The 25,288-nt window shown below is 39.0% G+C and overlaps 1 protein-coding gene and 1 pseudogene across 1 annotated transcript in view; one reads left to right on the plus strand and one right to left on the minus strand.

The window, feature by feature from the left end:
* Positions 1-25,288, minus strand: part of SLC35F3 (solute carrier family 35 member F3) — a 543,205-nt gene that overhangs the window by 407,819 nt on the left and 110,098 nt on the right. The window lies entirely within an intron of this gene.
* Positions 16,756-17,650, plus strand: LOC118848952 (annotated as a pseudogene).

The following is a 25,288-nucleotide window of genomic DNA, read 5'->3' on the forward strand; positions in this document are numbered from 1 at the left end:
CCTCATCTGTAAAATGAACTGGAGAAGGAAATGGGAAACCAGTTCAGTATCTTTGCCAAGAATGGATCACAAAGAGTCAAACGAGACTGAAAAAGACCAAACAATAACAACAAAATGACATATAGGACCTTCAGGTTTGCAAAGCACATTTTATCCTCGTGACAACCCTGAGGGAATAGGTACTATTATTACCCCCATTTTACAGAGGAGGAAACTGAGGCACATCAAGATTAAATGACTTGCCCTGCGTCTCAAAGTTTTGTCTGAGACCAGATTTGAACTCACTTCTCCCCGACTCCAGGTCTAACAATCTAATTACCATGCCTCCAGTAATCATGGTATACAGGTATATAGATTTATAGCTAATTATAAGTAAGCCTGTGGGCAACTTCCTTCAGAACCATGTTTTCCAACTTATTTTTTATCATCCTCTCCTATTGTCCTCTATTTCCACCAGGGCATTTAGGTCACTTGAGTATCAAAGTATATTTTGCTTTAATTTGCAGGGCCTCACAGAGTTCTTCACAGAGTTCCCTAGATCTTTATTATCTGCAACAGACATTTGTGCATAAGCTGAGATTATTTTCTTGTTGGTCTTTTTCTTCTCTTTTTTCTGCATGAATACCTAACCCAAGGATTGCAATATGAAATGAACAAATGTCCCATGAAATGATGTTTCTTATTGCCTCTGGACAAATGATAAAACTAATCCTCTGAACTCCTTAATCTATTACTCCAAGGAGAACCTGTGAGCTGTCTTTCAACTTAGGTGCAATTTCCTTCTGCCTTTTGATTTGATTTATGAGGGAATGTCAAGACTGATTCAACTCCAATCAGCCTCTTTGGTCAATGGACAATGATTCAGTCCTTGTCCATTTAGAGTACTGCCAGCTAAGTTAATGTATACACTTGATGTAATGCATACAGGTATCGGGTCTAATATACCTACACTGTGTGATTCAAACACCTCTGGCCCTAATTTTAGAGGAAGACCACAAAGAAAGGAAGGCCAATTTTCATTTTTCTTTGTTTCATGGAGTCAAGCGGCCATGCTACTAGTGCTGACTGACCTCTCTTTGTACTTAGTTTGGCTGCTATAGTAGTAGGTCATAAGGATTATATTCAAGTCCTTTACAGCATGACAAAACCAGCTAGAACCTACATTCCTCTGGCATAACCTCTGAAAAGCCAGGGTTACCTCTGTGCCATGCTGAGGCATCTAATGAGGCTTTTGTTATACTTCTTCCTTTTCGTTCTCTGGTTCTATCATATTAACTACATCCTTGATTTGTGCCTCATGTCTCCAATATGCTGCCACTCAGAGCCCTGGGAAATTCTTTTAGGAGAGGCCCAGAATATGTCAACATTGTGGAATGAGATGACAGGAGTCAGAGTGACTAGATTTTTAAGTTACTCCTCGGGCATAAATATGACATTTTGGGAGAGCTATTGCCTCTTTCAGATGTTAAGTGATTCTAAGGCAGGGGTTCTTAGTCTAGAATTCAGGGGGTCAATGAATAGGGGTAAAAATAATTTACATATTTTCTTTCACTCTCCTCTAACTGAAATTTAGCATTTTCTTCAATTATTTAAACAAAAACACATTATTCTGCAAAGGGGTCCATAGGCTGGCAAAGAAGTCATACAGAAAGGGTTAAGAACTCTTGCCATACTTCTGTACTATTTTAATTTTTTTTTTGTCTAGACCTCTGAGTTCATCAATTTGAGTAGCTCCCTAGTAAGAAAACTCCCTCCACCAGGCAGATCAGCAGCTGCTCTGGAACTTGTTGCCTTAGGGAATTAGCCTTGGCACTGGGAAGTTAGGTGATTTGTCTCGGGACACACAGCCAGTATGTGTTAGAAGCCAGAACACCTTGACATTGGACCAACTCTTTATCCACTACACTGTGTGGCCTCCCTCCTACTATGACACATTGAGCAGTTACATTGTAACTTTGTTCTGTTTTTGTGGGGTTTTTTTTTTTGGAGGCAATTGGGAGTAAGTGACTTGCCTATGGTCACACAGCTAGCAAGTGTCTGCTGCCGGATTTGAACTCAGGTCCTCCTGCCTTTAGGGCCAGTGCTCTATCCACTAGCTACCCCAATTACATTGTAAAGGGGATCATCAATAATTTTAAGTAGACAGTTAATAAAAATATAAAGAAAAATTGATAAGAAGATGTTCATTAGATAAAAATAATGATGATGATATGAATAAAAATAACAAATGGCTTTTATATAGTGCTTTAGGGTTTGCAAAGCATTTTACATATGTTAACTCATTTAATCTTTACAACAATCCTGTAAGGTAGGTACCATTACTACCCCCACTTTATAGATGAGGAAACTGAGGCACAGAGAGGTTAAGTGACTTTGCCCAATGTTACTCGGTTAGGGAGTGTCTAAAGTAGGATTCAAGCATAGGTCTTCCTGATTCCAAGTTTTGTCCTCTATCTCACATGCTACCTCTTTTATAGACATTTTTAATATTCAGTGAAAAACAGTTTGATTAGATGACAAATTAACCACCAAAAGAACAATTAAATAAAATACTAATTACGCATCAAAAAAGAATTTGAAGGTACAGTCAATTTTCAATTTTTCATATTTATGGGAGGTAAAAGTCATATGTCTCAACACATTAGTACATAGAAGAAATAAAAATGATTTTCGTTGGCAGTTGAGAAATAAATCAGGAAAGGAATATGTTTTTCATTTTAGTATGTTTCACTTATATATAAGGTTTTTCATTTTAGTATGTTTCACTTATATATAAGGTTTTTCATTTTAGTATGTTTCACTTATATATAAAGATTGGTGCCAACATGGGGTAGCAGCATGGTGTCATAGAAAAACTATTGAGTTTGGAGCAAGGTTATCTGGCTTCAAACCTTGGCCCTGCTGTTTACTACCTTGTGTAACTTTGAGCAAATGACGACCTCTGTTGGCCTCATTTTCTTCAACTGTGAAATGTTATTGCATTAGATGACCTTGAGGGTTCCTTTCAGCTTTAGACCCCATGTTGGTTTCATGCCCCACCGTTACTTTCTTCAACAGCACTGGGGGCAGATGAGTAGATGATGAGCAAAGAAAAATGGAGACACACAAGTAAAAGATATGAGAGGAAGGAAAAATGAGAAAACATTCTCATTTTTCTTCCTCAGACCTTACTCCTTACAGTGTAAAACTGCCATGAAGCTGAAAATTATTTTACGCATGTGCACAGCAGTAGTTCCCTAATGCCCCTTTGGTGGTTTCTCATTTTACTTTGTCCTCCCCTACAATGACTCTTGGGTGGAAACCTTAACTTTGTTCCCTTAATGCCTCACACTTCTGGTGATTCAAAATAAAATTAGCTACCATTTGAACGAAAAAGTTTGTCAGGCTAATTTATACTCAGAAAAAGAAAGATTCTAGAGCAGGAAGTCTTAATTGTTATTTTGTGTGTCTTGGCCAGTCTGGTGAAACCTAGAGACCCTTCCTGAGAATAATGTTTTGAACCGAATTAAATAAAATACAAAGGATTGCAAAGGAAACCAATTATTTTGAAATACAGTTACCAAAATATTTTTAAAAACCAAACACGTTCACAGACTCAAGTTTAAAATTTTGTGCTCCAAGTCTAGAGTAAAGTGAGATTGGACTAACTAGAAGAAGGCAGGCCCACTAAAGGCCCTCTGGATCTTAGGTCTCTCAGGATAATCCGTACAGAGGCTATGTGGCCAGGAGCACTGTGACTAGCTGGATCTTTGGTGAAGTAATGGGAGCTTTAATAAGGAGCAGAGTGCACATTCCCATATGTCAAAGTCCCTACTCTGTACATAAATAACTGTGACTAGGGTTTTCTTTGGCATGAGCTACCAACCTAGGTAAATTAAACAAATACCATATTTAACTTCATTTAATAGCATACAATAAATTCCAGTATAATTAATTGCTAAGGAAATAAAGACAATTAATCACAGCATAGTTTATTAAAGGGAAAGAAATTGTGTATATGGATTTAGTGTATCCCAAGCTGAGTTGCAAGTCCTTGTGAACTTTGGGATATGGGACGGGATTACAGAGCTGCCAAAATCTAGGTGATGAAAATGATAGGTACCTGCTCACCTTCCCAAGACTAATACCCTTTTAACCATTTAACAAATGTTTATTTGTTAAGACTGGACTATGTGTTGCACATACTGTACTTAGGACTGAGTATGATATATGGAAGTAAATGAAGACATAGTTTCTACCTTTAAATAGTTTATCATCTTTGAGAGAAAATACAAGAACGAGACTGTTAAAAGCGAGAAGGGCCTTTATTGATTATCTTGTCATAAAATGATAGATTTGCAGCTAAAAGAGATTTCAAAGGAAACTTAATCTGACCTCCTTATTTTACAGATGAAAAGGGTGAGGCCCAGGGAAGTTGTGACTTGCTCAAGGTCACATAAGTAGAAAACGTTCAAGGTAAGATTTGAAGTCAGGTCCTTTGATAATTCCTCTGACTCTAGAGCCAGTAAATGCTATTTCATCCTGAAAACTTGTTCCACGCCTAGACTCCACACATTGAAAGCTTACTCCATTCCTGGATTCTACCCAGTGGAAGTTGCCACCACCCTCATGGCCTCTCCCTGATTGAGAGCTCCTCCCAGAGCTTCCATTTAGAGGAGGTTTCCTGGGCAGCCAAGTCTTCCTTCCTCTCCAGGCTGCACTCCTGACTCTCTCTGGATTTTCTCTACAACTCCTGCCCCATTCTCTTAGCTTCCTTTCCTGTTGTGTCTCCTTCCCCTCCCCTTACATTCCTTCCTTAACAATAGGGACTGTCTTTCTGCTGGTACTGTATTTGTATTCCCAGAACTAAACAAGGTATGTGACACATTATAAGCACTTGTCAAATGCTTGTTGTCTTGATTTGACTGTATATATGCACTATTCAAATGCTAGACAGCCTAAAAGAGAGTGAGACTAGAGAAGAAAGCACCAAGGTCAGATAATCTGCAAACTCCCCTCTAAATAGAGGAGCAACTTGAGGATTTCTACCTTGGTATTAAAGGGACAGCTAGCCTTTAATTTGATGCAAACCTTTGGACAGCTGTGTCAAGTGTCCAAGATAGGTAACATTCCTCAACTACCCTTTTTAGCTTTCTATCCAAGTTCTTTGTGAAATATTGACATACAAAATCTTCAAGCTCACAGAAATTTTTAATTTTAAAAAGCCAGATTTTTAAAAAAATTTAATTTTTTTTTAAATGTCCCCCCCTTTTTTGGGAGAAGAAGCCAGCTTCAGTTACCATTCGGATTTATTTTATGTCTCTTTCTTTGGTTCCTATTACACCTTAGGCTGCTTACCTTTTTCTTACATGAAAGTCTACAATCATAGACAATGTCTTTATCATATTATCATAGCAAATTCCCTTTTAGTACAATTAACTTCTCAAAATAACATAAGGTTGGAGCCATGCAAAATAATATATATGGACCTTAGTGACCACACTATTTCTTTTTTTTAATGAAAAGCTATTTATTTAATGTTTTTAGTTTTCAGTATTGATTTTCACAAGAGTTTGAATTACAAATTTTCCTCCCATTTCTACACTCCCCCCAAACTTCAAGATGGCATATATTCTGATTGCCCTGTTCCCCAGTCAGCCCTCTCTTCTGTTACCCCACTCCCCCCCATCCCCTTTTCCCTTACTTTCTTGTAGGGCAAGATAGATTTCTATGCCCCATTGCCTGTATATCTTATTTCCCAGTTGCATGCAAAAACTTTTTTTTGAACATCTGCTTTTAAAACTTTGAGTTCCAAATTCTCTCCCCTCTTCCCTCCCCACTCACCCTCCCTAAAAAGGCAAGCAATTCAACATAGGCCACATGCGTGTCATTATGCAAAACCCTTCCACAATACTCATGTTGTGAAAGACTAACTATACTTTACTCCTTCCTGTCCTATCCCCCTTTATTCAATGTTCTCCCTTGACTGTCCCTTTGTGAAAGTGTTTGGTTTTTATTACCTCCTCCCCCATCTGCCCTCCCTTCTATCATCCCCCCTTTTTTATCTCCTTCCTCCTTCTTTCCTGTGGGGTAAGATACCCAATTTACTGTGTATGTTATTCCCTCCTCAGGTCAAATCCAATGAGAGCAAGAGTCACTCATTCCCCCTCACCAGCTCCCTCTTCTCTTCCTACAGAACTGCTTTTTCTTGCCACTTTTATGCGAGATAATTTACCCCATTCTATCTCTCCCTTTCTCCCTCTCTCAATATATTCCTCTTTCATCCCTTAATTTGACTTTTTTTAGATATCATCCCTTCATATTCAACTTACCCTGTGCCCTCGGTCTCTCTATATATGTATGTTCCCTTCAGCTACCCCAATACTGAGGTCTCATGAATTATATACATCTTTCCATGTAGGAATATAAACAAAACAGTTCAACTTTACTAACTCCTTTATGATTTCTCTTTCTTGTTTACCTTTTCATACCTCTCTTGATTCTTGTGTTTGAAAGTCAAGTTTTCTATTCAGCTCTGGTCTTTTCACTGAGAAAGCTTGAAAGTCCTCTATTTTATTGAAAATCCATATTTTGCCTTGGAGCATGATGCTCAGTTTTGCTGGGTAGGTGATTCTTGGTTTTAATCCTAGCTCCATTGACCTCTGGAATATAATATTCCAAGCCCTTCAGTCCTTTAAGGTAGAAGCTGCTAGATCTTGTGTTATTCTGATTGTGTTTCCACAATACTCAAATTGTTTCTTTCTGGCTGCTTGCAGTATTTTCTCCTTGATCTGGGAGCTCTGGAATTTGGTGACAATATTCCTAGGAGTTTTCTTTTTGGGATCTTTTTCAGGAGGTGATCAGTGAATTTTTTCAATTTCTATTTTACCCTCTGGCTCCAGAATATCAGGGCAGTTCTCCTTGATAATTTCTTGAAAGATGATATCTAGGGTCTTTTTTTGATCATGGCTTTCAGGTACCCTAATAATTTTTAAATTATCTCTCCTGGATCTATTTTCCAGGTCAGTGGTTTTGCCAATGAGATATTTCACTTGTCTTCCACTTTTTCATTCCTTTGGTTCTGTTTTATAATATCTTGATTTCTCCTAAAGTCACTAGCTTCCACTTGCTCCAATCTAATTTTTAAGGTAGTATTTTCTTCAGTGGTCTTTTGGACCTCCTTTTCCATTTGGCTAATTCTGCCTTTTGAGGCATTCTTCTCCTCATTGGCTTTTTGGAGCTCTTTTGCCATTTGAGTTTGTCTATTTTTAAGGTGTTATTTTCTTCAGTATTTTTGGGTCTCCTTTAACAAGTCATTGACTTTTTTTATGGTTTTCTTGCATCACTGTCATTCCTCTTCCCAATTTTTCCTCTACTTCTTTACCTTGCTTTTTCAAATTGTTTTTGAGCTCTTCCATGGCCTGAGACCAATTCATGTTTTTCTTGGAGGCTTTTGATGTAGGCTTTCACTTTGTTGATTTCTTCTGGCTGTATATTTTGGTCTTCTTTGTCACCAAAGAAAGATTCCAAAGTCTGAGTCTGAATCTGAGTCAATTTTTTTGGCCTGGCCATGTTCCCAGCCAAATACTTGACCCTTGAGTTTTTCATCAGGGTATGACTGCATGTAGAGTATAGAGTACTTTGTCCCAAGCTTGAGGGGCTGCACTGTTCTTTTCAGAGCTATTTCTACACAGCAAGCTCTGCCACAGCAGCACTCCTCCTCCCCCAAGAACCGCCAGCTTGGACGGTGACTCAGATCTGAGCAGGCTCTGCACTCCAGCTCTGATCCACCACTTAATTCCTCCCACCAGGTGGGCCAGGGGCTGGAAGCAACTGCATCTGGAGTTCTGTAGCTGCACCACCTCCACTGACCCCAGGGCAGTGGCCAAACTGTGAACTCCTTTCACTGCCGTTTTTTCCCACTAACCTTCTCTCTTCTCTTCGGTGTTTGTGGGTTGAGAAGTCTGGTAACTGCCACAGCTCACTGATTCAGGGTGCTAGGGCCTGTTCCTCCTGGCTCCCGGTCTGGTTGGTGGTTGGTCCAGGTGCAGCACACGCTGGGCTCTGCTCCCCTCTGCTCCCAGCTCTGTGCGACAGACCTTACGCAGCGACCATCCAAGCTGTCCTGGGCTGGAGCCCTGCTTCCCTCTGCTATTTCGTGGATTCTGCAGTTCTAGAATTTGTTCAGAGCCATTTTATAGGTGTTTGGAGGGTCCTGGGGGAGAGCCCTAGGCAAGTCCCTGCTTTCCAGCTGCCATCTTGGCTCCACCCCCTCCACACTATTTCTTTTCATCATTTTTCCCTACAATGTTAATATAGAATATTTGTGACGATATATATAAACTAAGTCAATCTGTATCTGAACTCTAAATGGATTACTTGCTGTCCACATTGGTATTTATAATTTGTTTTGAAGACAATATTATAGTCTACTTTATAGAGAATGCCCATATGCATTTTAACAAGAGGAAAGATTCTCTTGGATATCTGGCCTACTTTCATATAGTGATACACAAGTAAGACCCAATAGGACATGCTTAGAGGTAGACAAGTAAAGTTGTGTCTCTTCTGCATACAGACAGCAACTATAGTCCATTAAAATATAAAGCATTGCTGAAGGGTCTATTCCTGTTTGTGAAACAGAGTAAAAGAGCCAAAAGGGAGGGAGTCCTCCCATCTCAGGAAGCATCTGGAGCTAGGGAGATAAGAAAGAAACTAGAGAAAGAGTATCCTAGAATCCTTGCCTTCTAAAGGCACCAATAGCGTTAGGAACAAATGGCAGCCCACTGCATAAAAAGCTACCTTGTATAAACATAAAAGCAGCATTCCTATGCCAACCATGAACCAATTTGACTTTTACTATTTTAAAGGCTGAGATCTTCAGGTGCATAATCTGAAAAGATTTTTGGAGACCAAGGCCACTTCAGCAGTAACTGTGGCTTTTCAAGATCCCATAGCTACAAAAGGACACGGAGTCTCTCTCTGTTTCAGAGAAGGGAGTATTTAATTCACTCCAGCCCCCACCCCTCACACACACACACACACACACACACACACACACACACGCACACACATCTGTATATCTGGGGCCCAAGGAAGTTAAATGATTTGCCTAAGTTTTCATAGTTAGTGGTGGTGTGAGAAATAATTAATTTGGACCCCTACTCTATTACAATCAATATTAATCAGTTTTATATTTTACATAAATCATATGGGGTAGATAGGTTCTTATAGTGGGCCTCAAACTTGAATGTAATGTTCACTACTTATTTACCAAGTTATGAGGCTCACTTATGCAACCACAATAAGGCTGACAAAACATCTCGTGCTCAAATACCATGTCCAAACACAGCATGGGTGGGATGCCTTAATGCTTTGGAAAGTTCCCCCAACTTATTTTTGTACCTCTGGATCGTTCTTTCTAGTCCAACATGAGCCACTTAGTTAGTGGAGATGCCCCATGCTTCACCCAACCTCCTGCTGATCAGTCATTTTTGGCTCTCAAGAGCAAGGTCTATCAACCAGTGAGCTTCTGTATTTTACCATGTCTCTTTTGCGTATTTGGGTATCAAACTCTATAAAAACCAGGTCCTAGAACAAGGGGCTATCTCAGATCATGAGGAAGATCTGAGGTTCACTTCATTAGAGGGGACCTTGGACCCTTTACTAAAGTGCCATTGGCTTAGAGCTCTGTCTCAGTCTCTTTTATTGTAGGTTGGACAATTTTAATCCTCACAGTGGTGAGGTAGCACTGGGACCCAGGTATCTTGATTTCCACCCAAGTATTTTTTTCTACTATATTTAATTATCCATGAAACATGTAAAAAAGAGTATGTGCAGGGAAATATGTAATGGCATGGACCTTTCTAGGCTTAGCCTTGACCAGGGAGCAGGTTGCTAGTGCTTTCATCACAGGACAATTTATTTCAATTTTATTTGGCTTATTAACTTGGCAAAGATTCAGTGAATGGCCATGTCTCATGGCTATGTGATCGATGTTGTGCCCTTGAGATGGAAACTGAGCCCTCAATTTACAATAATTTCCACTTAAGGTGTGTTATTATGCAATTTTATTTAAGGATAAATGAATAATAATATCCAACTATAGTCCTTTCTCTTTTCCCCTGTGACTTCCATCCCATACAAAAAAATCAGAGTGAACTGAAATCTTAATCAAGAACCTTGAGTCGGGAAGTTAATACCCAAGATGGATTGCAGAGATTGTACCTTTTTATTACCCAAAAGTATCAGAGTGATGCCAAATTAGCTTTTTGCAAATCTTCAATTTAAATTTGCAACACTCTAGAGTCTGACTTGATAGCAGTGTGTGAGAATCTCAAAATAATAGGCAAAGCAATCTATGGAAATTTTAAAATAAAATATAACACAAAGATAGCTAAATGGTATGGCTAAAGCAATTCTATTATAGCAAATGAAATCATAATTTAATGTCAGCATTATGCTAAAACAAAAGGGTTAAAAATGAACATAGGGTATCCCAAAGGTCTTAGTACAATTTTTACCTATCTTTTAAGCTGTTGAATTATTATTATTAAGCTATTATTTATTTTTCAACATTATTAAGCTATCATTTAAACAAATGCGTTATTATTATGCTATTATTTATGATTTAGTATTATTAAGCTATTATTTAAGCTACTGAACTTAAAATGACACTAAGACTTGTGGGATACCTTGTATATTCATAGACGTGTATATATGCTACAACATTAACAACTTATGAATTTTTTGTTGTGGGGAATTCCTCCATTGTTGAAGACCACAAACCCATATATACTTGACCACCTTAGAGAATTAACCTTAGACCATGACTCATCTCATGGTCACACAGCTAATGAGTCAGAGGTGGGATGTGAACCCAGGTCTTCCTGGTCCCAAGTCCTGCATTTCATTCATTACGCCGCATTGTATAATATCCACATGTACACATACCTCTTCAATATATGGCATATTTACACATCATGTCATATATGTATATAATCCCATTATAGCATTTTTTACTTATGAATGTTATATACTCACTGTTACCTAATACACTTCTCAGATAATATATGGACTATCCTTTTTATTGTCTATTCCATTGTTAATGAAATATTGCAAGGTAGAAATGAAATATCTACCCTATATTCCACATTATGAAAGGTTAAAAGACCTCATTGATTGTGACCTAAAACATCAAAGTAGAGTGCTGCAATGTGGCTAAAGTGATACTATTTTAACAAATGAAATCATATTGTTTAATATCAGTATTATGCTAAGACAAAAGAGTTAAAAATGAATGTGGGGTATCACAAAGGTCCTAGGCCATAACACAGATAATGACAGATTGAAACCATACTCTAAGTCAACTTACATAGCAGCATGTCATAATAGAGTGAGGAACTAGGTCAAGAAGACATGCCCAAACCCCACCTCAGATACTAGCTGTGTGACCCTGAGCAAGTCACTTTACCCCACGTGCCTCAGTTTCCCCATCTGTAAAATGTAGAGTTGGACTCCACCATTACGATCCCTTCTACCTCTATCTATATCTATAATCCTAGGACCATTGGTTAACTCTTTTGCAAATACCCCTTCCCCCCTTTTTCAATAATGTGACCAACTTATTTCTAGCAGCTGCTCTATTCAGGTGGCTACAGTTTAGTCTCTGCTCTTTAGGACCAATGTGAGAAGCCTAATACTTGTCCTTACTTGAACCTGTAAGGAACATCTAAGACATCAAGGTTCTATTGCCACCCTACCTAGGATCCTTGGGGGAAAAACAGTAGTGCTAGAAAGCCCACTGGCACCTACACCCAAAACTGAGGGAAGTCCAATCTCCAGAAGAATTTTGCTAAGATTGATACTAGAGAGGGGAAAAAATCTGCTTGGGCACACTGGGAACAGACTATGGTGAACCATTAAGACAGGTTAGGAAATTGGGACACCAATGAACTGTTGGTGGAGTTGTGAACTGATCCGATCATTCTGGAGAAAAATTTGGAACTATGCCCAAAGGGCTATCGAACTGTGCAAACCCTTTGATTGAGCAATACCACTACTAGGTCTGTATCCCAAAGAGATTAAAGAAAAAGGAAAAGGACCTACACGTACAAAATATTTATAGCATCTCTTTCTGCTGGCAAAGAATTGGAAATTGAGGGATTACTCAGTTGGTGAATGGTTGAACAAGTTGTGGTATATGATCATAATGGAATGCTATTGTGTTATAAGAAATGATTAGGAGGCTGATTTCAAAAAGACCTGGGAAGGCTTACATGAACAGATGCAAAAGTGAAGTGAGCAGAATCAGAAGAACATTATACCAAGTAACAGCAATATTGTAATTGACTTAGCTATTCTGATCAATACAATGATTCAAGATAACCCCAGAAGATTTATGATGAAAAATGCTATTCACCTTCAGAGAAAGAACTGGTAGAATCTGAGTTCAGATTGAAACATAGTTTCTCGACTTTCTATATTTTTCCTGCTTTTTAAAAATCTTTTGCTATGTGGCTAATATGTAAATATGCTTTATATGATTTCACAAATATGATTCATATCATGATTCTTGCCTTTTCAATGGGTATGGGGTGGGGCTGGGGGGAGGAAGATAATTCAGAATTCAAAATTTAAAAAGAAATAATTTTAAAAAGAAAGAAGTTGGGACCATTAGAGTCAAGGCAATGTAGAGGAGGAAAGGTAGTGTTAGGCAGTAATGGGCTAACTTTAAGGAGCACCTGGAAGTGGAAGTGGGAGGGGTTCTAAGGTAGACCATATGGAATAAGATTGCTGTTTTTGTTGTTTGTCCTTCATTCTCAAAGAAAACCATGACATCAGGAAGGTGATGCTGTGACTAGCAAGTAAATTGGATTTAAGTGAGGGAAGGCTGTGCAAAGTCACCAGCCTCACTTTATCCTCTGGAGTCATCCAATGGCAAGATATAGATCAGGATGACAGGAGATGGACCTGGATTCAGTGGGCGACCTTGGCTTTTTTAAGCTACAGTCTTTCTCAGGTCTCACTCTGAATGAGGCAATGCCCATTCAGTGATTAAGGCTAGGTAAGAAATGGGGCAAAGAGTGACCTCTTTTACCTAGTCCAAAAAATAAAAAATAAAAGAGATTCTTGGTGAGAAAGATCATCTGTCTTGTGACTTTCCCAGGCTTACTGGCACAAGTTTGGGACAGAATGTTCTACCACTGAAAGCTTTTCTTTTCTTCTTGTCCCCACTTGTCTAAATAACAGTATCAGGTTGTAAGGTTTGGTAGAACACTTCCATCAAAGCCATCAATTGTCTGAGCAATGAGGCTTGCATTCTCCTTCTCTTTGATTTTTATTGAACTTGAATGTATTTTGAGACTGCCATGACACAATTTAAAGCACAGGATGGTCTTAACTTTTAAAAAGCAATATAATTGCATAGTTAGTGGCTGTTAGACCCCATTCATCTCACCTCCTATACACCTTTTTTAAAAAAAATAAACCATTCCAGTATACAAAATGTTTCTTAGTAATCAAAAGGCCCATTTGCTATTTTTAGACCTGCGTTCTGACCTTCCTACATGTTTCTGTCACTATGATTCAAGAACATTTCCTCCCTTGAAGTTATGCCATGCAACTAAAACAGCCTCTTACAATTCATTCACTAACTGGACAAATACTTAACTGCTTACCATATCAAAGCATTGGGCTAAATTCTATGCATTAAAAGATAAAAAGAAAACAATATATTTGCTCAATAAGTTGTTTTATTTAGGGGAGGGTGGTATAAATACTAACAGGTAAGGAGAGTTGGGGAAACAGGAGATCCAGACAGGAAACTTGGTGATAATTTGAAGAGGGAAAGAACAATGCTCTCAGCCAGCGGAATTAGGTAGGCAGTGGAAGTTGAAGTGGAGCGCTGAATGAGTAAAGACATTCTGAAGAGGGAGGTTGAAGAGAGAGCGAATACATATTAGGCAGGAAGACAGACTGTGCAAATGTGCAGAGGAAAGAGATGGCTTGCTCTGCTTAAATAGTATAGTTTGATTAGAAGATAGAACATGTGAGGAGGAGTAATGTGAAATAAGACTGGAAACAGATTATAAGAGTATGATTTTGAAGGGCTTTATATTCCAGAAAGAGGAGTTTGCATTTTCCTCTAGGATAGAGGTAATAGGGAGCTAATGAACGTTGAGGAGGGTAGTGACACGAACAGGTCTGTGACTCAGGAATATTGATTTCTTATGTGTGTGTTCGTGTGAAGTATGGGGAAGAGGGGACACAGGAAACAGGGAAAGAAATAAGGATGATTTTGTAACAGGCAAGAAATGACGAGGACCTGAATTAGTGTAGTGGCCATGTGAGTGAAGAGAAGGGGGATCATTATAAGAGGTGTTAGGGAGATAGAATTAATAAGACTTGGCAACTAATTGGTTGGGAGGGAGAGAGAGTGAAGAGTCACAAATGACTTCAAGATTTTGATTAATTGACGGAAGAATGGTGGTTATTGCAACAAAAATGGGGATGTTTGGAATAAAGTTTAAATGGGGTGGGTAGATTCTGAGTTTTGTTTTGAGCAAGGTGAGTTTAAGATGCCTATGGGCCATCCAATGGAAATGTGTAGCAGACATCTGGAGATAGTGGGCAGAAGTTCAGGAGAGAATAGGGCTGAAAGTTGATGAAACAACTAAGGGAGACAGCAAGGAGAAATATAGTCAGGAAAGAACCTTGAGGAAGACCAATGCTTAGAAGGGAAGAGAAGGATGAATCAGTGAAAGAAATTGAAGAGGTTACAAAGGTAAGAGGATTAACTGGAAGAGAGCAGAAGCTGAGGGAGGACAGGGAATTCAGGAAGAGAAGCTACATAAAAGCCAAATGGGATGAGGAATGAAACAAAGTCCTAGGATTGAACAATTAGGTAATCTTTGAGAAAACAGTAGGATGGGGTCAGAAGCCATACTGCAAGGGACTGAGAAACGAGACAGCAGGTAGGGAGGAAGTAGAGACAATGAATATCCTTGCCCTAGAATCACATTTTCTACTTGCAACGACCTCTTTCCCTGTAAGCTGATAAAAATGACTGAAAAAATGACCATGTGCCAGTGAAGTCCATGATGACAGTAGATGGAACCAGAGGCAAAATGCTGCAGCAGTGGCAGATGCTTGTGAGAACATGGTCCTTGCTCTGCCATCTTACTGCAGGGACAGCTGTCTCCAGTGACAATAATTGCATAGCAGGAATGGCTTTAGCCAAATGCAGATGGGCTTATTTATTTCCTAATGGATTTCTGTATTGTGGAGCCCAAGGGCATTTCTGTTGCTTGGTGGAAACATTTATGCAGCTGACATTGGAAGTGAGAGGGGAAATGTAAGTTTCAGAAGGCCAGTTGTACCTCTTCAATGTCCAGAATCTGTTTCCTTTAAAGCAAAGGATGGATGTAATTAGGGGCAGTAGTAGTTTCCATGGCAAATGGATTTTGCCTAACATGGTACTTGGGTGAAAGATGCTGTTGATGGTGATCAGTTCAGGCACTGTTGAGCACATTTCCAAAGAAAGTTGGTTATTGCAGTACGTGGGCATTTTCTGATTGACCTCAGACTTTTCTACCAAGCAAAATCAGTTTTGATTACTCATCATGGGGGAATATTTGAACCTCTCTATAGGGAATGGAGATGGAAGAGATTGGAGAAAGGAAAGAGTGTGCTATAGGAACTGAACATGGAAAGAAGGGGATAACACAGGGAAAGAGAAGAGGCCAAGGGAGGAGGTGGGGAACATTTTAGGCATTTTTTTTTAAATGATAGTTGTTGCTAAAGAGCTTCTGGTCAGAAACTCCTTGTTAAGTGGTGAAGTTTCTCTTTCACAATGAAAATGAACACATGAGATTTCAGGCTTCCATATCCCTGCAACATAGCCAAAAACAATATCACTTGAGGAAAGACTTATACATGTCTTCCATAGACATGATTTTATTGAGTAGGAGAAAAATAAGTCTCCTGAGCTTTTAGTGTTACCAGAAATCCTAAATTAATGACGTACTATTCTCTTTTTTTTTTTTTTTTTTTTGAGAGGGGGAAGGCAGGGCAATTGGGGTTAAGTGACTTTCCCAAGGTAACACAGCTAGTAAATGTGTCAAGTATCTGAGGCTGGATTTTGAACTCAGGTCCTCCTGACTCCAGGGCCAGTGCTCTACTCACTCCGCCACCTAGCTGCCCCAACATACTATTCTTTACAAAGGAGAATGTGTGTTTAGGATAGAAGCCATTTGTAAATTTCAGCATTACAGGAATACTATTTTATAATGAAGTACAACATATGAGCATCTAAATTTGGCATCACACCCACCTCACCCCACAAAAATAAATCAGGAAGTAATTATTAACTTTACAGAGATTTCTAAAGATTCTTCAAATGTTAGTACTCATTAGGTATGTTACAGTGAGGAATTCCTATGGATGAGAATAGGTGGCTACTAAGGCTCCTTCTTACTCTAAATATCTGTGATTCTGAGAGCCATAAGGGATTCTAGCAGCAATCTAAGTTCAATCACCTCAATTTACCAATAAGGAAACTGAGGCCCCAGAAGGCTAAGTGACTTGCTGAAAAAAAAAAAAAGTAATACAAATAGTTAGTGGCAGATCTGGATCTAGAACCCAGGGCTTCTGATTTTCAGCCAAGGCATTTTCTCCTATTACACCGCCTTCTTTTAGGAAAGTATTCACAAGATTCCCTTAAATATAATATATTCTTGGTTCGTCTGCCAGACCTTCAGCAGGGCTGGTACCATCATGTTCTGTCAAACTACCATTGCAGGTTCCTCTGCCTGGGCTCTGCAGCCGCAATGGATTCAAGTCAGAAATATGGTAACCCTAAAAGATATTGCCAGGATATTGAAGTAAATCAAAAACATTTAGAAAATTACCAAGTCTATGAAAATGGTGGCAGCTGCAAAGTATGCCCAAGCTGAGAGACAGCTGAAACCAGCCAGAGTGTATGGAGGTGGATCTTTGGCTCTTTATGAAAAAGGTGGTATTAAGGCTGCAGAAGACACAAAGAAACACTTTATTACTGGTATATCCTCAGATTGAGGCCTTCGTGGTGCTATCCATTCCTCACTTGCTAAACTGATGAGCAATGAGGTTGCTACCCTCATGGCAGCTGGGAAAGAAGTTATGATTGTTGGAGTTGGTGAGAAAATCAGAGGCATACTTCATAGGACTCACTCTGACCACTTTTTGGTGACATGTAAAGAAGTGGGGAGGAAGCCCCCTACCTTTGGAGATATTTCAGTCTGCCCTTGAACTACTAAGTTCTGGATATGAGTTTGATAAAGGATCTATTATTTTTAATAGATTCAGGTCTGTTATCTCTCACAAGACAGAAGAGACACCCATCTTTTCCCTAAATACCAATGCAAATGCTGAGAGTATGAATATTTATGATGACATTGATGCTGATGTGTTGCAAAACTATCAAGAGTATAGCCTGGCAAACATCACCTCCTACACTCTAAAGGAGCCCACCACCAGTGAACAGAGTGCAAGAATGATGGCTATGGACAGCGCTAGCAAAAATGTCTCTGAGATGATTGATAAGTTGACTTTGACATTTAATTGTACTTGCCAAGCTGTCATCACCAAGGAGGTGATTGAAATCATCTCTGGTGCTGCAGCTCTGAACTAACGGGTTCAAGTTTTATCCAAATTCAAGAGGTAAAGACATGAAACATGAAGCAAGCTAATTAGTTTAGCCTACTTTTGTTTGTCAGAAGAACTCCATTGTGTACATGATCCATGGTGTACATGGAAGACAAAATATTTGTAAATTATCTTACAATAAACAAATTATGTCAAAATGAAAAAAAAATATATTCCAGTTTAAAATTCTGGGTTCAAGACTATTTGAAATGAACTCACTTTTTTTCCTTCTTCCTCCTACTGAAATACCTTGGTATCATCCCCCTCTATCTTTTTCTTTACTCCCATCTTTAAGAAGAGGTAGTCCCTCTTCTTGCCAAGGTCAACCCCTCTAATTTGTTTTCTAAGCCATTACCTCTCATCAGCTTCAGCAGATTGCCCCAATAATCTTTTTTCCCCATCTCTAATCACCAGACTCTCCCTATCTGATCTTCTTTATTGTCTCTATACACACCCAAGTTTCCTCCATCCTAGACAACAATAACAACTCACCAGATCCTACCATCTCCTCTAGCTATCCTCCTATATTTTCCTTTCCTCAGCCAAGCTCCTTGAAACAGTTATCTATGCTTGGTGCCTCCACTTTCCTTGCTTTTTACTTCACTATGCAGTCTGGCTTCCCCCTTTATCATCAACTGAAATCGCTCTCTCTAAAATCACTATTGATCTTTTAATTGTCTAATCTGATGGCCTTTCCTTCCTGAATTCTATGAAGCATCTGACACTGTTGACTGTCCATGATCTCCTCCTGGACACTCTGTCTTCTTTAGGTTTTGATAGCGCTGCTCTTTCTTGGCTTTTCTCCAATCTGTCTGACTGCTTCTTCTGTTTCCTTTCGTCATCCATATCATAACCTTTTAATTGCTGATGTAACCCAAGGCTCTGTTCTTGGCCCTCCTGTATCATGTTTAGACAGTTTCACACTTGGTGACCCTGGCAGCTCTGATGGGTTTAGTTAACTTCTCTGTGAAGATGACCATCAGTTTTATATATCTGGCCCTATTCTCTCTTGAGCTCTTGTCCTACATCGTCAATTACCTCTTGGACATTTAGAACTAGATATTTCATAGGCATCTCCAACTCCACATGTCCAAACCAAAACTAAACATCTTTCCCCTCAATACCAGCCACTTCGTCAACCTCCCTATTTCTGTCAAGAGCAACACCATTCTCCCCATTGCCAAGATTCCAAACCTCAGTCATCTTTCTACTGCTTACTCATTTAGTGTAGTCAATCAGGTGTCATATTTTTGTTTTTTCTACCCCACGACATATCTCACATTTCCCCCTTTCTCCTCACTCACACAGTCATCACACAAATTCAATTATTATCTTATTACCTCACACCTAGACTATTGTAGTAGCCTCCTAATTGGTTTTCCTGTACCAAATCTCTCCCCGTTGCAATCCATCCTCCATGCAACTGTCAAAGTAATTTGTCAAAAGTACAGGTCTAATTCTGTTAATCCCCTATTCACAAACCCCAGTAGTTTCCCATTTACCTCTTGGATCAAATATAAATTCTTCTGTTTGGTTTTTAAAGCTCTTTACAACATTGCCCAATCTACCTTCCTTTTAGACTTCTTCAGTCAAACTGGCCTTCTTGTATTAACTCATATATACTCCATCTCCTATCTCCGTGCCTTTGAACTAACTGGTTGTCACCCATGCCTAGAATGAATTCCCTCCTCACCTCTATCCCATGGAATACAAGTAAATGATTTCCTTCAAGACAGCTCAAGCACAACTCATGCATAGGGCTTTTCTAAATCTCCCCATCTGTACAAAGCATATATTTTATTCATACATATATGTATGTATCACCACCCCTATTAGGATCTAAGATAATAGAGGGCAGGGATTGCTTTGTGTTTATATTCCAACACCTAACAATATCTGTCACATAGTAGGCATGTGTAAATGCTTGTTGATTGATTGCTAGCTATTTACAAAATATTAATTTATATTTTTCAGGATTGCATCTATTATGTAAAGCAATGTATACTTGTAATTCCATCTATTATTATTATTATTAATACTAACTGCACAATCCTTAGTGCATCAGTTAGAGTCTGAGTTAACAAATCCAATCAGGAAAATATTTTGGATCACTAACCTGGTAGTTTGTGAAGAGCATACAATTGTCATCTCTCGAAAACATTTCAGATATGGATAAGTTCTTCTGGCTAAGAAAGAATCATTGAGGCCATGCAAGTTGTATAATGAGGAACCAATTCTACAAACAGAGATATCACTTGGGAGCTATAGGCCAACAACAAGTCACTACTCCCCAAAGTTTTTATGTAGATAATATCTAGCTAAAATACACAATGATTAACCATGATCCTGGAGGACTAAGATCCTGAGGACTCAATATGCAGAATAAGACATACATTTTTGATTACGGCCAGTGTGGCAATATGTTTTCTGTGATGCTTAAAAAGTTTGAGAGACATAGTTTCTGGGTAACTAATCATTTTATTAATAGCAATAGCATTTTATTAATAAAATGGTCAGTGATATTTTCGAATGCCAAAGACCCATCATGGTGGTGGACTCACAGTTTATATATCCTCGGAAGAGTGGGTATTCCTGAGGGTGGCAATCAACTCTGATTGGTTAACAAGTAATGAGAAAGTATGAATATTACAATGAGAGATGGACCTATTCTAATGACGGGCTAGGGGATATATGATCCTCTCATTTATTTCCAAATCACCTCCAGCCTCCAGGGAAATCTAGAAAAGGGATCTATATCCCTCACCTAAGCCTGAGCAGAAGACAAAGGGCCAAAAGTTTCACCTTAGATCAAATTCCTGATATTGTTGGGTGGGGTAACAATACCTGGACCAAGGAGAATGTTAATCCTATCTGCTATCAGTCCAGTCCTTCAGAGGTTGAGCTTCAAAATGAGGACTTTAGAAAAAGAGGCAACTCTGGATCTCCCAAAATCATGGGTAATTAATAATCATTTCTCTCATTTCTTTCGCCGTATATTTCTTACTAAGATCCTGTTCTTTTCTTTTTTCCTTCTCAGCAGGGTGAGGGAATGAAGTGGGAGAGGGAGAGAAAATAAATGCTTATTAACTGTAAAAAAATTATTTTAAAAACCATCTGGTTAAAACAGGCATCAGGGACAGCCTTTAACAGGAAAAAAACATGATTAATCAGCAACTCGATGGGTTGTTTGAGAAAAGGGGAAGACAACAAGGTCACAGAGCAAACGCTGGAAGGCCAGCTAGTACAACCCTCTCATTTTTCAAATGAGGAAACTGAGGCCCAGAGATGTAAAATGATTTGCTCAAGGTTATAGGTGAGCTTTGGGTAGCTAGGTGGTACAGCAGATAGAGGGCTGAGGCTGGAGTCAGGAAGACCCCCAGTTCAAATCCAGCCTCAGATATTTACTGGCTGTGTGACCCGGGGCAAGTCACTTAGCTCTATTTGCCTCAGTTCCTCGTCTGTAAAATGAGCTGCCAAGGAAACCCTGAATGGGGTCATGAAGAGTCAGACACAACTGAAAATGACTGAACAACAACAAACAGGTGAGCTTGAGGGCCTTTTGGGCATCAGCTAAAAGCCTTCCTCTGGCATTTATATTTTTGATTCACTGCTCAGTCTCAGTAGTACAACCCTCTAAAAGCCCAAGTCCCAGTGAGAACAATGCAGTTACAAACTCAGAACAATGTGCTCCCGGGCCCTAGCTGGTCCATCCTCATGGGAAATTTATATTTCTCAGATCCTCAGATGTCTTTTCATGGCAAGTGACCACTTGATAAAAATGTTACTCTGGGAAAGTGAACTACAAAGCAATCCTTTTTTACAGTAGGTTGATGTGGCAGAAGTCAGTGCTCAACTCATAATCTTAGTTAGGCATTGGCTAAACTTGTTCCATTCAAATGAAAGAAATTACCCCATAAGATAAGATTCTATGGTGCTGCAAAGATTGCTGTTAGAGTGCCTTAAAACTAAAGCACACAGGAGTCCAGTGAAAGAGATAACCAACATCTAAAAGAGAATGTTATTCAAACAAGCTTTCCCCAACCTAACCCCTGTGCCCTCAGCTCCAACCACCATGGAAAGGAGTTTTAAAAATGTACTGTGCCAAATCTTCCTGGAATGTTTCACTTCTAGAATATTAAGAACTTTAGAAAAATAACCTAGCTCTCCCAGAGATTTTATCTAGATCCTTAAATCCAAAGAGAGCATTTTGCTATAATGAAAACTGAAAAACAATATATTGAAGAACTCTTCTAAGAGTAAATACATAACCTTGAGTCCATTAAATGCTTCAGTGTCAACATGCTGTAGAAAATACAACCTCATATGCTGGATAATAACCACCAAAGTGATACAGTGTTACACCACCCACACGCTATGTATCAGCCACTGTGCACCAAAATGACTTTCCTACAATGCAGGCCACATCATGTCAAGTTCCCACTGCCCCAACTTGATAATTTCAGTGGCTCCCTGCCTCCAGGATCAAATACAAAATATTCTGTTTGGCATTTAAAGCCCTTCACAATTTAGCCTCCAGTCTTCTTACATCTTCCTCCCCTCTATACACTCTTCAATCAAGTGTCACTGGCCTCCGGGTTATTCCACAAACAAGCTACTCCATCCCAGGTCTGGGCATTTTCTCTGGCTGTCCCCCATGCCTGGAATGCTCTCCTTCCTCACATTTACAAGGTATCCTTTGAGTCCCAACTAAAATCCCATCTTCTACAGGAAGCCTTTCTCAACCCCTCTTAATCCTAATGCCTTCCTTCTCTTAATTATTTCTTATTCATCCTGTACATAGCTTGTTTGTACATGTTTGTTTGTTGTCTCCCCTATTAGTTTGGAAGCTCCTTGAGGGCGGGAACCGTCTTTTACCTCTTTTCGTAACCCTAGAGCTTAGAACTTAGTGCTGGGCACAAAGTAGGCGTTTAATAAATCCTTAGTGATTGACTGATGTAATAAGACAATTTCAAAAATTAAACCTGTGCTTTCATCAGCGTAGGGAACTCCTGGCAAGGAAATGGTTTCTACCAATGCAGATCAGCAACTTCTCATCAACATAGCATCGGAATGTTGTCTAGAACCCTGAGAGGTTAAATGACTTATCCAGAGTAAATACTCCCCTATTATCAGAGACTTCAAGTCCTGAAAATCGATTCTCATTTTACATGGAGAAGAAAGAAGGTGAAGAGCTGGAAGTACTGCACTGATCATCAGGAGAGTCTTGGGTTCAAATCCTGATAGCATACCATAGGTGATTCACTTAATCTCAGTAAGCCTCAGTTTCCTTACAAATAAAATGAGGATCAATCAATCATAGTCATTTATTAAGCAGCTGCTATATACCAGGAACTGTGCTAAATGCTGGGGATACAAAGATATAAGTGAAACAACTTACTTTCTAACAGGGGAAAGGTAATAGTTATTCCGTGGGTTGTCATGGGAACCAAATGATATAATGCAAATAAAGGGCTTTGCAGACCTCAAAACACTATATGTAAATGTTAGCTATTATTTATTCAGCAACTTAAGAATGCTCTAACATAATACATTCTTATCCCCAGACCTTTAATGTGAGTATAAAAACAGCTAGGTGGTATAGGAGATAGAGGTAGATTTGGAGTCAGGAAGACTTGAGTTCAATCTTGCTTCAGAAAGTTGTATGGCCCTGGGGAAATCACTAAATCTCTGTCTACCTTGGTTTCCTCATCAGTAAATATAGGGAGAATAATAGCGCCTAAGTCACAAGGCTGTTGTGAGGATCAAATTAGATAACCTATATAAAGTACTTTGTAAATCTTAAAATACCATATGAATGCTGGATATTATTATTAGTTTTATCTTCATTTCATATTTCTATAGCTTCTCCGAAAGCTTCCAGGATTGGCAAGACTTATTGTAATTGACTTGCTCTTGACACAGACAGCATTTTGACTAGAATACAACCATACCTGAGTATTCCGTGAATTTTTCCCAGGGCTGTTTTATTTTTTTTTCTCCTCTATCTGATTATAAAGGGGTTTGGAAGAAAATAACTTACTGAAACTAAAACCAATCTGCCTTTTTACCACATCTAATTTCTCTAGTTGGTGGCATTACATGAAAAAAATATGGCAATAACTCCTCCAAGCCTTTGATTCTTGCCAGCACACACAGGAAGAACAATATGCATTTAAATGTGATGAGATGACTGATCTCAGACACAGCAAAGACCCAATAGTAATAAAAACTCACATTTCAATGATACTTTATTAGATATTCCACATTCATTCTTGCATTTTAGGCTCCAGTGAGAGGACATATGGAAAGGAACCCTCAAGCCTTAATGTCTTATATGCAAGTAAACAATTATTAGTTCTCCCAACAACTCTGTGAGGTTGACAGGATAAGTCTTATTATGTCCATTTTACAGATGAGAAAATAGAGATTCACAGAAGTGAGATGACCTCAGGACTTCAGACTCTAAAGTCAGTGTTTTTTCTATTGTATTAGACTAGAGACTGTTAGGAAAATAAGGAAGACAAGGGAGCAACTGCTTTGTGAAGTATAGAGGAAAGTAGTTGAAATAAAATTGATTGAGATAACATATATAAAGTGCTTTATAAATCTTAAAGTGACACATAGGTGCTAGCTGATGCTGCTATTACTATGATTACTATTAAATCATTTCTTAAAGGAAGTGAAATCCAAAGTCACCTACCAATGCAGCGGGAGTGATTGTCTTTAAGAACAAAGTCCTATAATCAGAGGATCTTAGAGCAGGAAAACACCCTTAGAAGTTAAGGAGTGAAATGAAGTGGTGGTAGAAGGAAACCTGACTGTACCTCTTAATTGGGATGTAGCTGATATATCAGGGTGAGGTATTTCCAAATGACCAAGCTAGGGGTTATGGGAGGAAATTATCTAGGCCCTAGGATTTGAGCAGCTGGGTGGTACAGTAGATAGAGTGCCAGGCCTGGAGTCAAGAAGACTCATCTTTGTGAGTTCAAATCTTGCCTCAGACATTTATTAGCTGGGTGACCATGGGCAAATCATCCTTTCTGCCTCAGTTTCCTCAACTGTAAACTGAGTTGGAGAAGGAAATGGCAAACCACTCCAGTATGTCTGCTAAGAAAACCCGAAACAGGACCATAAAGAGTCAGAAACAACTAAACAATTAGTATTGGGAGTTAGAGGAGCTGGGCCTAAGGCTCTGTAACTTATGGCCTACATGACACTGAGTGAGACACAGAACTCCTCTGCATCTCAGTTCCTTCATCTAAATGACGGGTTGATGATTAGATGATCTCCAAGGTTCCTTCCAGCCCTGGATCCGTGGTCCTGTGATCCTCCAATTATAATTAAGATCTGGAGAACAAGCTTCTCAGATAAAGTATCCTGGCCAAATTTATAGTCAAATTCATAGTTCATGCCAAGGCTACACGCATAGGAGGCAAGAGGGATTATGAAGAGATGACCTAGTGGTATAGTACTAATTGCTGCATTAGACCATGATTAAAGTATATGAATCTTTAAATTTGTGAAACTTATTATCCTTGTCATCTTATGGTACTCCAGTCTCCTTTTTATGTATTTCTCTGAAAGTACTTCATTGCAACCATTCATTTAAGTCATCAAGAGGGTG

This window comes from Trichosurus vulpecula, chromosome 4 (assembly GCF_011100635.1).
Source record: "Trichosurus vulpecula isolate mTriVul1 chromosome 4, mTriVul1.pri, whole genome shotgun sequence".
Lineage (NCBI taxonomy): Eukaryota > Metazoa > Chordata > Mammalia > Diprotodontia > Phalangeridae > Trichosurus > Trichosurus vulpecula.